We start from the raw sequence: 14,355 nt of genomic DNA, 5'->3' as shown, positions 1-14,355 counted from the left end.
TTTCAAAGGTGTGTATTCACATCATATTTGTACAAGAATTAATTTTTCTAATTCATGCATCTACATACTACAAATGGTGACTCTTCTGTATTATCAAAAGATTTTTTTAGTATTTTAAATGTATTTTCATATTATGCTTTAATTTGCTTGCAGTATGAATTTGAATGGATGGAAACTAAACATAGTTTGGGGTCAATGCTAAACTCATGGCGGTAAGAGTTCCATTAAGTTTCAAAGGTGCATATTCGCACCATATTTGTACAAGAATTAAGTTTTCCCATTTGTGCATCTAGGTACTAAAAATTGTGACTTTTCAACATTATCAAAAGATGTGTTTAGTATTTTAAATGTATTTTCATATTATGCATTAATTTCCTTGTAGTATGAATTTGAATGGATGGAAAGTGAAGATAGTTTAGGGTCAATGCTAAACTCATGGTAGTAAGAGTTCCATTAATTTTCAAAGGTGTGTATTCACACCATATTTATACAAGAATGAAGTTTTCCCATTTGTGCATTTAGGTACTACAAACTTTGACTCTTCAACATTATCAAAAGATCTATTTAGTATTTTAAATGTATTTGCATATTATGGTTTGATTTCCTTGCAGTATGAATTTGGATGGATGGAAAGTGGAGATAGTTTGGGGTCAATGTTGAACATATGGTGGTAAGAGTTCCATTAAGTTTTAAAGGTGTGTATTCACACCATATTTGTACAAGAATTAAGTTTTCCCATTTGTACATTTAGTTACTACAAACTATGACTCTTCAGCATTATCAAAAGATGTGTTTAGCATTTTAAAGGTATATATTGACACCATATCTATGAAGGAATACAGTTTTCTAATTTGTGCAATTCTCCTTTATTTCTAGTCTCTATAGAATCTTTAGTATATTCTTTTATTCTTCCTTGTTTTGTCCAAAAATTTTTCCCATATATTCAACAAACTTTGAGGTTAAAAAAACATATATCAAATGCTAAAAATGCCATCATATGTGTTTTCATGCACTCCTTCTTCAAGCAATTTTTCAACTTTTACTATTACTATGTAACAATTGAAATGGTATGAAGGTACCTTATTGTTGTTTCATCATATTTGGTATTGACTCTTTGGTTATTTGTTGACAAAAAAAATTGATGCAATTCAATTATTTATGTTGGCTTGTTATGTCATGTATCATGATGCAATTCAATTATTTTCTCTTCATCATTGAGAAGGTTTATTGCTATGATACGGATAGAAGATATTGAGTTTCCATAAGTGGATCCAACTATGACAATTCACTCCACTCTAGTTTTTATTTCACTTGCAAAGATTCTTCATTCAGTGAGAGATAAATTGTATGGACATTTTTGGTGTTATTTTTGTTTCAAACCAAAGCAAGTAAAATTGAGCATTCTCTAAAATTTTCAGTTTGAAATGAGAGGTAGCCTTAATAGAAAACTAATCATTGAGTGTATAATAATTCATTTTCAAAGTCTTTGTTAATACATTCATCTACTGTCATGTGCTATTGCAAAAGTTTTACTTCACTTTACTTGTGCTTGCATCTCCAATCTTGTTAATATGCACAATTAAATAATTTGATAGTATCATACTTCACCATTGGTCCATGTTAAATTTCAAATCTAAATATCATTTGTATCTTTGATTTGTGAATGTTTTGCATTTTTTTGTGTATAGGAAATGAAAGTGAGTTGCACAAATGGAGGATGAAGTTGCTATTGATTTTAGGTGAGGTTACTTTACACCTCACTAAGGCAATGATCCATTCCTTCCCATTATTGAATTTATATTTTGTTTATTTATTTATAAGTTTAATTGTTGTAATTAAATTTAGATCAATGATCCTTTCTTCCCGTTATTGAATTTATATTCTGTTTATTGTTTTCTAAGTTTAATTCTACAATTAAATTTAGGTAAAATATTTGCATAATGCATGAATATATAGAAGCATTCATATATCCGTATAGTTGCATCTATTTTCATTAATGTATATACTAAACTACAATTCTAGACCAATTACTCTATTTATTAAATTTTAGGCAAACAAAAATAGTCACATTTAATTTTTTTAATAAATATAGTCAATATAATTTGTTAATGCATATTTATGCCCAAACATATGGATGCATATATATGTATGTATATACATTTGAGTGCATTCATCATTATATTTATATAATATAATTCTAATAAAGCATCATCATATATGAAGTTCTCCAAAACACTTCACAATGACTGGTAAATCCTATTAGATCGATTAGACATTTTTTCTCAAGTAACATCATAGTTCCAACACATTTGCACTAACAAAATTTACACATCATAATTCATAATTTGGTTTTAGATTACATCAAGCTATGAAGTTAGCCAAAATACTTCATAACATATATATGACATATGTATATCCAATTTCAAGGATCCTGTATATGGTGTGATCAATCATGTACCTAACTTCCATCTAAAAATTAAAAAAAATTTACATCATAAGTTATAATTTGGTCTCAAGTTACATCAATCTATGAATTTAACCAAAACACTTCATAGCATATAGTATATCCAAGTCTCAAGTTACATCAATTTATGAAGTTAGACAAAATACTTCATAACATATGATATATCTAGCATGTGTATGGTTTGATCAATCATGTACCTAACTTACATCCAAATGACAAAATTTTCGCAATGTAAGTTGTCATCTGGTCTCAAACTACATGAATATATGTAGTTAACCAAAATACTACATAGCATATGGTATATCTAGTCTCGAGTAGTTCAATATATGAATTTAACCAAAATACTTCACAGCATATGAAATTTCCAGTCTCAAGTAGCTTGCATATGGTGTGATCCATCATGTACGTAACTTCCATCCCAAAAAATCTGGTTTCAAGGAACTTTTACTCCAAAAATATGATTTGATGATTCATGTACCTATAAAAAATCCTAAAACAAATCAATTTCAATGAACTTTTAGTCCAAAAATATGGTTTGATGAATCATGCACCTACCAAAAATCCCCCCCTGAAAAATAATATTTTCAAGGAACTTATACCTCCTAAAGTAGTATTTTGCATACAATCATATTAGCTTTTATGCAAAAATAAACCATCCATTGGTATGGTTGTAATATTAGAACTTAAGCCTCCATTAGATATGCTTGTATTGTTTGAACTAGATCCTCCTTTTCCTTGCTCCATGGAAGGTGTTATGGGAAGTTATAGTTGGCTTGTAGAAATCTAATTATTGTTTTGACAATTGGCAATAGATAAATAAGAAGGAATGTAAATGTTCATTATATCTCTCAAAATTGAATCTTCTAAAAGAGGATTTAAGGGTTTGCTTAAAGGCCTCTATCTTACCAACTCCTTTTTTACTTTCTCAATTTTCCTCATTCTTTTCACTTGTCCCTTTTTTTTGTTCTTTCTCTTTCCTCTATATCATTCAAATTTGTTCTTTATTTTGCTTCTTCATTGTATTTTCTAGTTTCTTTTGTTCTTTCAACTCTCTTTGGATAGCTCTATTTGCTATTCTCTCATCTACTTGTTCCTTTTTTTGGCCTTCAATTTTTTTACAAGCTCTTTCTTTTTGGCTTCCTTTTCAATGTAAATTTGCATGAACTCATCTCCTATGAGTATTTGGGACTGTCGATTGAGCCTAATTGCACCACCACTCTCATGAGAATATTTTTCATTCATCCTTGCATTTGGTAACTTTAGGAAAGATGATAATATTGGCATCTGGTTACCTTCTAGTTGGTTAGTTTTATTTCTAATGTTTTCACTCATTATGTCATCATTGCCATAATTCTCTCTTGATTGATTATCTTCATCCTCTACACCCAACTCTATTGTTGCATAGTAATGAATTAATGTGTTTGGAGGAGATGGAGGAGGGGACGATATTAACAATCCTACATCCTCATTATCTAAGTCCAAGTTAACACAAAGGTTTCTAGCACCTTTTTATGATGTAATAAGGTATACTCACTTTAGTAGGATTACTTAGTTCTAATGTATCTTGCATAGTATGCACTATATGATGTCCATCTTTAGTAGAAGAAAATATATGCTATGCTTGTTCAATAGTTAAGGAATCATGATGTCCTTGTTCAACAATAGTAGAATCTTGTTGTAGTTGCATTTCAATTGTAGCATTTCTCTTTGAATTCATTCTAATATTTCTTAAATATCAGAGTCACTAACTCCTACAAATCTTAGAATACTTTCAAGGGTAATTGCTTCATCTTCATTCTCAACACTCGTCTAAAATGCTTTGATAGGATTCATGTTATTCATAGGTGATGTTTGGTTTAATGGCCAAATACCAGCTCTCTTGAATCTAGCCTTGATATTTTCTAGAGTGAGGGCTTTTTTGAATGCTTTGATGCATAGGGTATCTAATTCAGACTTATTTATTTCTAATCCATGGTGCTTTACCACCCATTGTGATCTCTCTCTTTTGAGATAGTTCTTAAAAGGAGAAAAAAAACTTACATCCAAAGGTTGGAGCTTGTGGCTTGTGTGACTAGACAATGTAAGAAGATCAATTCCTAGTGGAAAGTGCCACATGGCTCCCATGACGATCAATATAGGAACTATTCCTCAATTGGCTCCACTAGGTAAAAATTTGGCAAAGTGATGTAGCCAATTAAGGAATAGTTCCTTCGTCATCCATGCATGGGGTTGAGTAGCCATACAAGCCCCTAGTTCACACCCTATAATATAATTTTTTATTTTCCTTTGACCTTTAAAGAGTTAGAATCTTGGAACACTTTGCTCAGAAATATTAACACAACATAATATGGTGATCGATTCTCTACTTTTTGACAATACATAATGCACACTCCTTGAGCCCATTTTGGCTATTACCTTCATCCCATAGGTTTTCCAAGTTGAAACCCTCTTTCACCATAGTTCCAAATTTGGTGGAGCTATATTGTCTATCTTTGTAAACTTTTTCCAAGTTTTCATAAAATGTTGTTGCTATGGATGGTCTAAGCATGGTAGCTTTGTCTTTATCTATACCTTTTGCACTTCTTAATGCCAACTCAAGATGCCTTCTTTTAAACCCTCTCCACCATCACTTACTAGAAAAACCATTGTTGAAGGGGTTTGGCCTAGTCCCACAAATGTGAGCAACATGTTCTTTCAATTGTGATATTTCAAGACCATACCCATCTCTGTCATTTCTTAACACCATTGCACTATCTCCATTTCTTCTTCACTTGATAATATAGTGGGTGGACCTCTTGTTGTTGTATTTGTGATACCTTGAAACCAATATGACAAGGTTGTAAAAGGAATACTCCATTTCTCAGCAGTAGCTCGGATGGAATACTCATAATCTTGAATGTCTTTGATTACATTGTCCATGTTTGATTTTGACCAATTTTTTCTTAGTGGTGCATTTTTAGGTGTTCTAGACATAGGTGGTGTACTAGAAACTATTTGACATCCAAAATATCTATTGGATTTGGATTTGGTATTTTAAGATGATATGGTATGTCATTTCTCTCTCTAGTATTGCTTTCATTTTCTAGATTGCATTGAAGCATAACCCCTCTTTTGTGCATTAGTAGTAGCCTCATTCTTTGAACTTCATTCTTCTTAGAAGCTCTCATGGTGAAATATATGTAGTTTGTGTGACATTTATGTTAGATAACTACTTTCTTTCAATAGATTATTGCAATCTATTTTGACAAATATTGCAAATGGTGTTAACAAAAGAGGGAATTTCCCTGTGTAATGATATAATGAAAAAAAAATTGATTGACAAGTGTGAATACTTTTGTCAATATTTTTTTTGGCTAACTATTCTTTTTACAAATCAACGTTAAATAGACTACATTTCTATGTAACAAAAAACAAATTTAAAAGATTGTATTTCTACTCTTAAATAAATGCAAAAAGAGAGGTGTCTCAAGATATCTAAATATGAGCCTTATGCCTTAAAATCCATATGTCTCTATCTATTTACCACAAGTTGGTCAATATAGATTTATATAGTTTCAATTTGAACTTCCTTGTTTTCAAAATAGATTTATATAGTTTCCTTGTTTTCAATATAGAATTCCTTATTTTCCATGTTTGGAATGGTGTATTATAGATTAATACAGTTTTAGATTTTTTCATCAGTATGTTATTTTTGAATATCCTTTTTTTTCCACGTTTACAATGATGTATTTGTATCTTTTTTATTGATATTCTTGTAAGAAAGAATTTAGACTTATATTAATTAAGATTTTTAATTGTAAAATCTTAAAACATAGATTAATGTAGTTCTTCTAAGATTCAAACAAAGGCAAGGTAAATATTTTGAAAAAGCGTTTAAACATAGATTTATAAAATTTTAGATACAAATTCTTTCATCCAAACAACAAATATCTAGATTTAAACATATCAAATAGAAATGAAAATAAATAAAAAATTATGCACCTAATGGTTATCTTGTGGTTGTCTAATTAATGGGAAGTTGATGAGAGAAGCAACAATTATGGTTGATTCCAAATACAATATGAGTAGTTATAGTACAACCAAAAATTATAGTTGATTCCAAATACAATCTAAGTAGTAAAAAATTCATTCTATAGTGAAAAGTTGTTCTTTCATCAAAAATTAAATAGAAAGATTCAAACAAAGGAAATATAAATGGAAATGAATCAAAATTTATGCACTTGAATATGCTTAGTCTGGTTAATGAGAGGAATTGCAGTTATGGTTGATTCTAGATAAAATTTAAGCAATGAAAAAAGAGACAACTCTTTTCATTTTATAGATTATGTTAACACTTAATTTAACCATGATTAAATTTCAATTTCAATTTCAATTCATCAACCTTTTTTAATAGCTAAATTTGATAGGATGGTTTTTATTGCCATGGATTGTGCTTTCTTGCCCCTAAGTTTAATTGGATAAATTTTGTTGCCATGATTTGACTGTTGGAGTAGGATAAATTAAATTTTTTGTAATTTATTGGCTTATTTATGGTGAGCCTTACAAGTTTTCTATTTTTGTAGGTGATATGTCAAATAAGCTAATAAATGCATTGACAAAGGAGCAAACTGAAATGAAAAGTTTAATTAGATTACTGATATTACATTTGATGGTGATCTTGTAGTTGTACAACACTACATATTATTTTAAAAAGAAGATTTTTTTATATCTATGAAGTACCTAATAAATGTACACTATTGAGTTATATTCAAAAAATGAAAATTTGTATAGATTTAAAAAGTGCCCAGTAGTTGTACACTTAGTGATGGTATTTACAGAATAAGCATTTTTAATTATTACAAATTGTAATATTTGTCAATCAAAATCAAATATTAATTGTAACAGATTGGATCATAAATTTATATATTTATTTCTAATTGTGAGATGCAATAGATCTATTTAATTTTCCAATGCACTTATTTATTTATGATAGATTCATTATTTTAAAACTCGGACACTTATTGTAGTCAACTTATTTCTATTAATCAGACAAAAATAAATTGCATAACATTCGATGATACATCTATAAATTTTATTTTTTATTTAAAGATTACAAACACTAGTGTACAATTATTAGTTCCATGTATCACATGTCTTGTAATATTTCTGTTAATAGATGAAATCTATGTAATCAATATTTAATATTAATTGGCTCTATTTATAGCATTAATATTAACAATTTCTATAACTACTATTGGACCCGCTCAACTATTGGTGCCGCTTCGAGAATATTTTGAATGGCCTATGAATTGAAGACTTACATTCTAAGCTCGCAACAATAATAAATGACTTATTTTGCAGAAAGAAGATCATTTTTTTGGCCATCCGTTATTGGCGGTACATTGTACTGGAGGAATAATTTGATCTTTACTTCTCTCAATAAATTCATTCAAAAGGCCCAATAGTTGAAGCGTTCTATTCCATACTCGGAATGAGTTATTGAGATGTGCAGCTTGTGCTAAAACTGCTGCTGGTTTAATGTAATTGTAACTGTAATAAACGCATATATTTTCCTGTGCATTTTTGCATTCTCTGATAAGTTGTTCAATCTCGGATTCAGTTGCACAGAATAGAACAGTTCTTGCATCTATTCAAATACACAATGCATAATGATCTCAAGCATTGGATTTTGCAGGTAAGTTTAGTTGGTGAAAATTGCATTAAAATTTCTCGAAAGGAAGACCATTGGAGATATCTAAGAGAATACTTTAGTGTTAGTATGAACGGGCTTCATAACCTTGTGTTTCATCGAATTTCCAAAACAATCTGCTGCTCCAACAGGCTTCATGACCCCTCTGGGAAACCAGGAACGTTTTAAGTGCTATGGCTTACAATTAGAACAAGGAGATTATACTTCAATACAAGATTAATTATATATTCATACTGTCAGGCCTGTGCTCACGAGTCTCAGATTATCTTGTTAGTTTTGTTAGCTTGGACAGCTGTTTGTCCATATGCTATTATTTAGTATCTAATTGTTTTTGCTAACAAATTGGTTAGAGCAAGGACAATTATTTATTAAATAATTGACTTATTTTAGAAGCAACTAGAAACCAATTTTGTTAGGGTTGGTAAGTTGTTTTATATCTCCACCGTCGATTGTAAATCAATCTTAGCCATTGGTTTACCAACGAGAGTAGTATAAAAGGGGGTCTAGGGGGCATTTGGAGTACAAGAAGTTTGGAGAAACGTTTGCAGTGTTAGCAAGGGCGCAGTGTTACCGCAGGAATAGCAGTTGGGAATATCAGCGGGATAAATTAGGAGGTTTTCAAAATTCTGCCAGTGAGAGGCAAAGAATTTTGTATCTCTTGATTTGTTGAAGTTTACTATAATTTCTCATCTGTAGAACTAGTTTTCTCTTAGGGGCTTTTCCAGGGACAATTTGTTTGAAAATATTGTGTTCATTGTGTTGCGCATTTCTTTCCATATTTTATAAGTGAAGTTGCAGTTGTGTTAATTTTTTATATTACCTGGAAATTTATTTTTAGCAGTTTAATAATCGTTTATGATAGGATATTAATAATCAGTGACTACAATAGTTAAATTTTTCACATGGTATCAGAGCATTGTTAAGGGTAGAAGAGTTTTGCCCTAGGAAAGAAATTTTGATCTCTTTAGATTTATTATTGCTTTAAACCCATGAGATGGCTTCAGCTGGTTTGACAGATCAGGATAGATTAGATGGTGCCTCAAATTTTGGTGTCTAGAAGGCCAAAATTTCTTTATTGTTGGAAGAGAATGGTATCAAGGATTATGCTACCAATGTTGTACCTGTACCAATGGATGCAACACAGCTTGCAGCATATAGGAAGGACGATGCCAAGGTGAGAAGGATAATCCTTGATGGTGTCAAAGATCATATTGTTTCATATATCTCGAAACTAGATACAACAAAGAAGATGTGGGACGCCATTCTGAATCTATACCAGAATGCTACCACCAACAAGAAGTTGATTCTTAGAGAGAAGCTAAAGAATACCTCTATGAATCAGGGAGAAGACGTCACAAGTTACCTCACCAGACTCAGACTTATCAAGGATGAGTTAGCAGTTGTTGGAGATAGCCCTAGTGACGACGAGCTAGTGAGAATAGCCCTAGATGGGTTTACTAAAAAATGGAGTGTCTTTGTTCAAGTTGTAAGTGGAAAAGATACTTTACCGAGTTGGGATCGACTATGGACTGATTTCACTCAGGAGGAGTTTAAACTAAGTCTTGTCAATGGGGCCAACAAGAGTCAAAAAAATGAGGTGGAACAAGAGAACATTGCCCTAGCAGGTAAAGGGAAAGCAAAGAAGGGATCTAGCAAAAGATCAAATTCACAAAGTGAAAAGAAGAGGAAGGACCTTTCTAAGGTCAAGTGCTTTGGATGTCACGAGTTTGGCCACTATGTCAGTGATTGCCCAGAGAGGAAGAAGGGTAAGAAGCAGGTGGCAGCTTCAGCAAGTGCGAAAAAACTCTCTAGTAGAATGGAAGATGAGTTTGCACTCATAGCTTGTATGGTTAGCTCAACCTCATAGTGTGTTTGGTATATAGATAGTGGGGCATCATTTCATATGATAGGAGTTAGAGAGTACTTCTCCAATTACAAGGAGGAGTACACCAACATCCAGATTTCTATAAGAAACTTGTCCAAACTCAACCCTGTTGGGAAAGGGACTATTCAGTTTCAGAGGGAGAATGGAAAGATAATTCCACTTCATGATGTGTTATATGTGCCAAGCTTAGGTATGAATTTGATTTTTGTATCTGTTCGTCAGGATAGGGGGTATAATGTACTCTTTAGAGGGACAAATGTTTTGATTAAGCACAAGGATTGGGAATCACTCATAACTATTGGAGTTAGGAGTGGTCGCCTTTATAGATTGCAGTTTGATACTCCTAAGGCACTTATGAGTAATAGTAATCTTAGAGATCTTGGAGAGCTATGGCATAGGAGGATGGGCCATATTCATCATGGAGCACTTAGATTGCTTCGTGAGACAATGACATGTGTTCTAGAGGTGAGCAAATAGCATGACGATGTATGTAACGGATGTGTGTTGGGGAAGTTTGCGAAAGCATCTTTTCCAAGGAGTGACACTAGATCTAAGGGTGTTCTTGATCTAGTACATTCAGATGTTTGTGGACCGAGGTCGAAAAAATCTCTCAGAGGATATGAGTACTATGTTACTTTTATTGATAATTTCTCTAGAAAGACCTGGATATACTTCTTGAAGACTAAAGATGAGGTTTTCAATCGATTCCAATAGTTCAAGGCTCTTGTGGAGAATTCGACAAGAAAGAAGATAAAGGTTCTTTGGTCAGACAATGGAGGCGAGTACAAAGGAAATGTCTTCCATGAGTTCTGTACCAGAGAAGGAATCAAGAGAGAATGAACTGGTCCTTACAATCCACAGCAGAATGGAGTTACTGAGAGGAAGAACTGTTCTATATCAGAGGTAGCAAGAGTTATGCTACATGACTAGGACATACCCTGTTACTTATGGGCAGAGGTGTGTAATATAGCAGTCTACATTCAGAATAGAGTTCCACACAAGGTGCTAGGGAAGATAACACTAGAGGAGGCTTTCACAAGAAAGAAGCCAGATGTTAGTCACTTCAGGATATTCGAGAGTTTGGCATATTGCCATATTCCTGGGGATACACGTACAAAGTTAGATTAGACTACAGAGAGGGGGTACTTTGTTGGGTACAGTGATACCTCAAAGGCATACATGATTTTAATTCCAGGGACTAAAAGAATTATTGTCAGACGGGATGTCAAGTTCATGGAGGACAAGGCATTCAGGAGATCCAAAGATTTGCTAGCAGATGATCAAAGTGAGCACCCAACAAAAGCTCCAAGACCAAGTCCAGAGCAACAAAGCTCAAGTACAGTTACTAGTACGAGTGTAGACTCAGTTAGAGAAGATTCATAGAGTATGAAGCAATAGGTGCAACAAAAAATGCATCTAGAAGACTTAAAGTTTGACATTTCATCCTCTACTATTGGCAGCAGGAACTATTAGATTTTAGATACACAAAGGGATACTCAAGAGTTTGTGGGAGGTCCTAGGAAGAGTACTAGATAGTGAAGACAACCAGCCAAGTTCAATGACTATGTGGCATTAGTTAGTCAGTTGGTAGATAGTGAGCCTTCTAGCTATCAAGAAGCTGGAAAACATCAGGTATGGCGAGATGCTATGTTGAGAAATATTCTTCAATAATGCAGAATGATGTGTGGAAGGTAGTACCTAGACCAACAGATAGGGTTGTAGTTGGATCACGCTGGATCTATAAGATAAAACACGGTGTAGATGGTAGCATCGAGAAATACAAGGCGAGGTTCGTAGCAAAGGGTTTCTCTCAGGAGGGAATAGACTATGAGGAGACATTTGCTCCTGTTGCCAGGTATACTTCTATGCGAGCTGTAATCTCACTTGCAGCACAGATGGGATGGAAAATCCATCAAATGGATGTCAAGACAACATTCCTCAATGGTGAGTTGAAGGAGGAGGTATACATAGAACAACCAGAAGGCTTCGTAGCACATAGCAAAGAGACCCACGTGTGCAGATTGAAGAAAGCATTATACGGACTCAAACAAGCTCCTAGAGCATGGTATGAGCGCATTGATACATACTTGCAGAAAATGGGCTTTGTGAAGAGTGAAGCAGATGCTAACCTCTACTACTTGATGGTTGGGGGTGAGATTCTCATTCTTGTTATTTATGTGGACAACCTATTTCTTATAGGTTCACTAGGGGTCATAGTGGATTGCAAGAGGAACCTTGCAGAAGAGTTCGAGATGAAGGATTTAGGACTTATGCACTAATTTCTAGGCATGGAAGTGTGGCAAACATATGGGGAGATTTTCCTTGGTCAAGGGAAATATTGCATTGAAATCTTGAAGAAATTCAGGATGGAGGATTGCAAAGCCATGTCTACACCCATGATCATGAATTGGAGGAAGGTAGAAACATCTAAGGAGAAGGATGTAGATCCCACTTTATATAGATAGTTGATTGGTTCACTTATGTATTTGGCCAACACTAGGCCAGATATAGCATTTGCAGTAAACTCTCTTAGTCAGTTCATGGTTGAACCAAAGAGAATGCATTGGATAATGGCTAAGCATGTGCTACGTTACTTGTGTGGTACAGTCGAGTATGGGATCAGATATGTTCGAGGTGAAGGTATCAGGTTGATAGGATTTATTGACACAGATTGGGCAGGAAGTACAATAGACAAAAGGAGCACTTCAGGGTGTTGCTTCAATTTGGGATCAGGAGTTGTATCTTTGTTCAGCAGGAAGCAAAAGCCAGTGGCTCTAAGTTTAGTAGAAGCAGAATACATAGCAGCTAGCATGGTGACATGTGAAGCTATATGGCTTTGAAAGTTGTTAGTAATTGTGTTTCGTCAAAAGGTTGAGACTACTGTGATACATTGTTATAATCAGAGTTGCATCAAGTTGTCTGAGAATCTAGTGTTTCATGATAGGTCTAAACATATAAATATCAGATATCACTTCATCAAAGATTGTGTACAAAGGGGAGATGTTCAGCTACAATACATACCTACAGAGGAGCAGGTAGCAGACATTCTGACTAAGGCATTGGGGAAGGTAAAATTTATCTTCTTTAGAGATAAGTTAGGTGTCCTGCAGAATAGCTTCCTTGCTAAGAGGGAGTGTTAGTTTTGTTAGCTTGGACAGCTGTTTGTCCATTTGCTATTATTTAGTATCTAATTTTTTTTTGCTAACAAATTGGTTAGAGCAAGGACAATTATTTATAAAATAATTGACTTCTTTTAGAAGCAACTAGAAACCAATTTTGTTAGGGTTGGTAAGTTGTTTTATATCTCCATTGTCGATTGTAAATCAATCTCGGCCGTTGGTTTACCAATGAGAGTAGTATAAAAGGGGGTCTAGCGGGCATTTGGAGTATGTGAAGTTTGGAGAAACGTTTGCAGTGTTAGCAAACAGTCTTGCAATGTTAGCAAGGGTGCAGTGTTAGCACGGGAATAGCAGTTGGGAATATCAGCGGGATAAATTAGGAGGTTGTCAGAATTCTACCAGTGAGAGGCAAGGAATTTTGTATCTCTTGATTTGCTGAAGTTTAATATAATTTCTCATCTGTAGAACTGATTTTCCCTTAGGGGCTTTTCCAGGGACAATTTGTCCGAAAATATTGTGTTCATTGTGTTGCGCATTTTTTTTCATATTTTATAAGTGAAGTTGCAGTTGTGTTATTTTTCAATATTAGCTGAGAATTTATTTTCAGCAGTTTAATAATCGTTTATAATAAGAGATTAATAATCAATGACTGCAATAGTTAAATTTTCCACATATCTAAAGAAACATATCAACGAATTATAAATCAAGTTGTTTTGTATCAGCATTTTAGATTATATTGTATGATCTATTATCATAAAAGATCACCCACACCAAAACTTATACACAATATAATATAACATCAAATTTAAAGACAATTACGTATAGAAATTATACGTACCTTGCTGTATGGAGTCCAATCCCGCTTGTAGACCAGTTAGATCAGGAAGAGGAAGATTTGAAGGCAGATGTCTCGTCACAATCTTCTGACACAATATGTCCTTTGACATTTCCCCGGGCCAGTTATCAATACCCTCAAAAAAATCTATCTCAAACAAAAACCAATTATATAATCAAAGCAAGCAACGTCACCACGTAATTTCCCACAGGCCAATTATCAATACCCTCAAACAAATCTATCTCAAACAAAAACCAATTATATCATCAAAGCAAGCAACGTCACCACGTAATTTCCAAGGCAATCCGCACTGAAGATTTCTCCATGGATAGAGAAAACCAAGGGTATATTGCTACAAAGTAT

This window comes from Cupressus sempervirens, chromosome 3, assembly GCF_028749045.1.
Source record: "Cupressus sempervirens isolate cs-2001-9-10 chromosome 3, ASM2874904v1, whole genome shotgun sequence".
Lineage (NCBI taxonomy): Eukaryota > Viridiplantae > Streptophyta > Pinopsida > Cupressales > Cupressaceae > Cupressus > Cupressus sempervirens.
The sequence above is the reverse complement of the archived record's forward strand: the minus strand, read 5'-3'. Positions refer to the sequence as shown.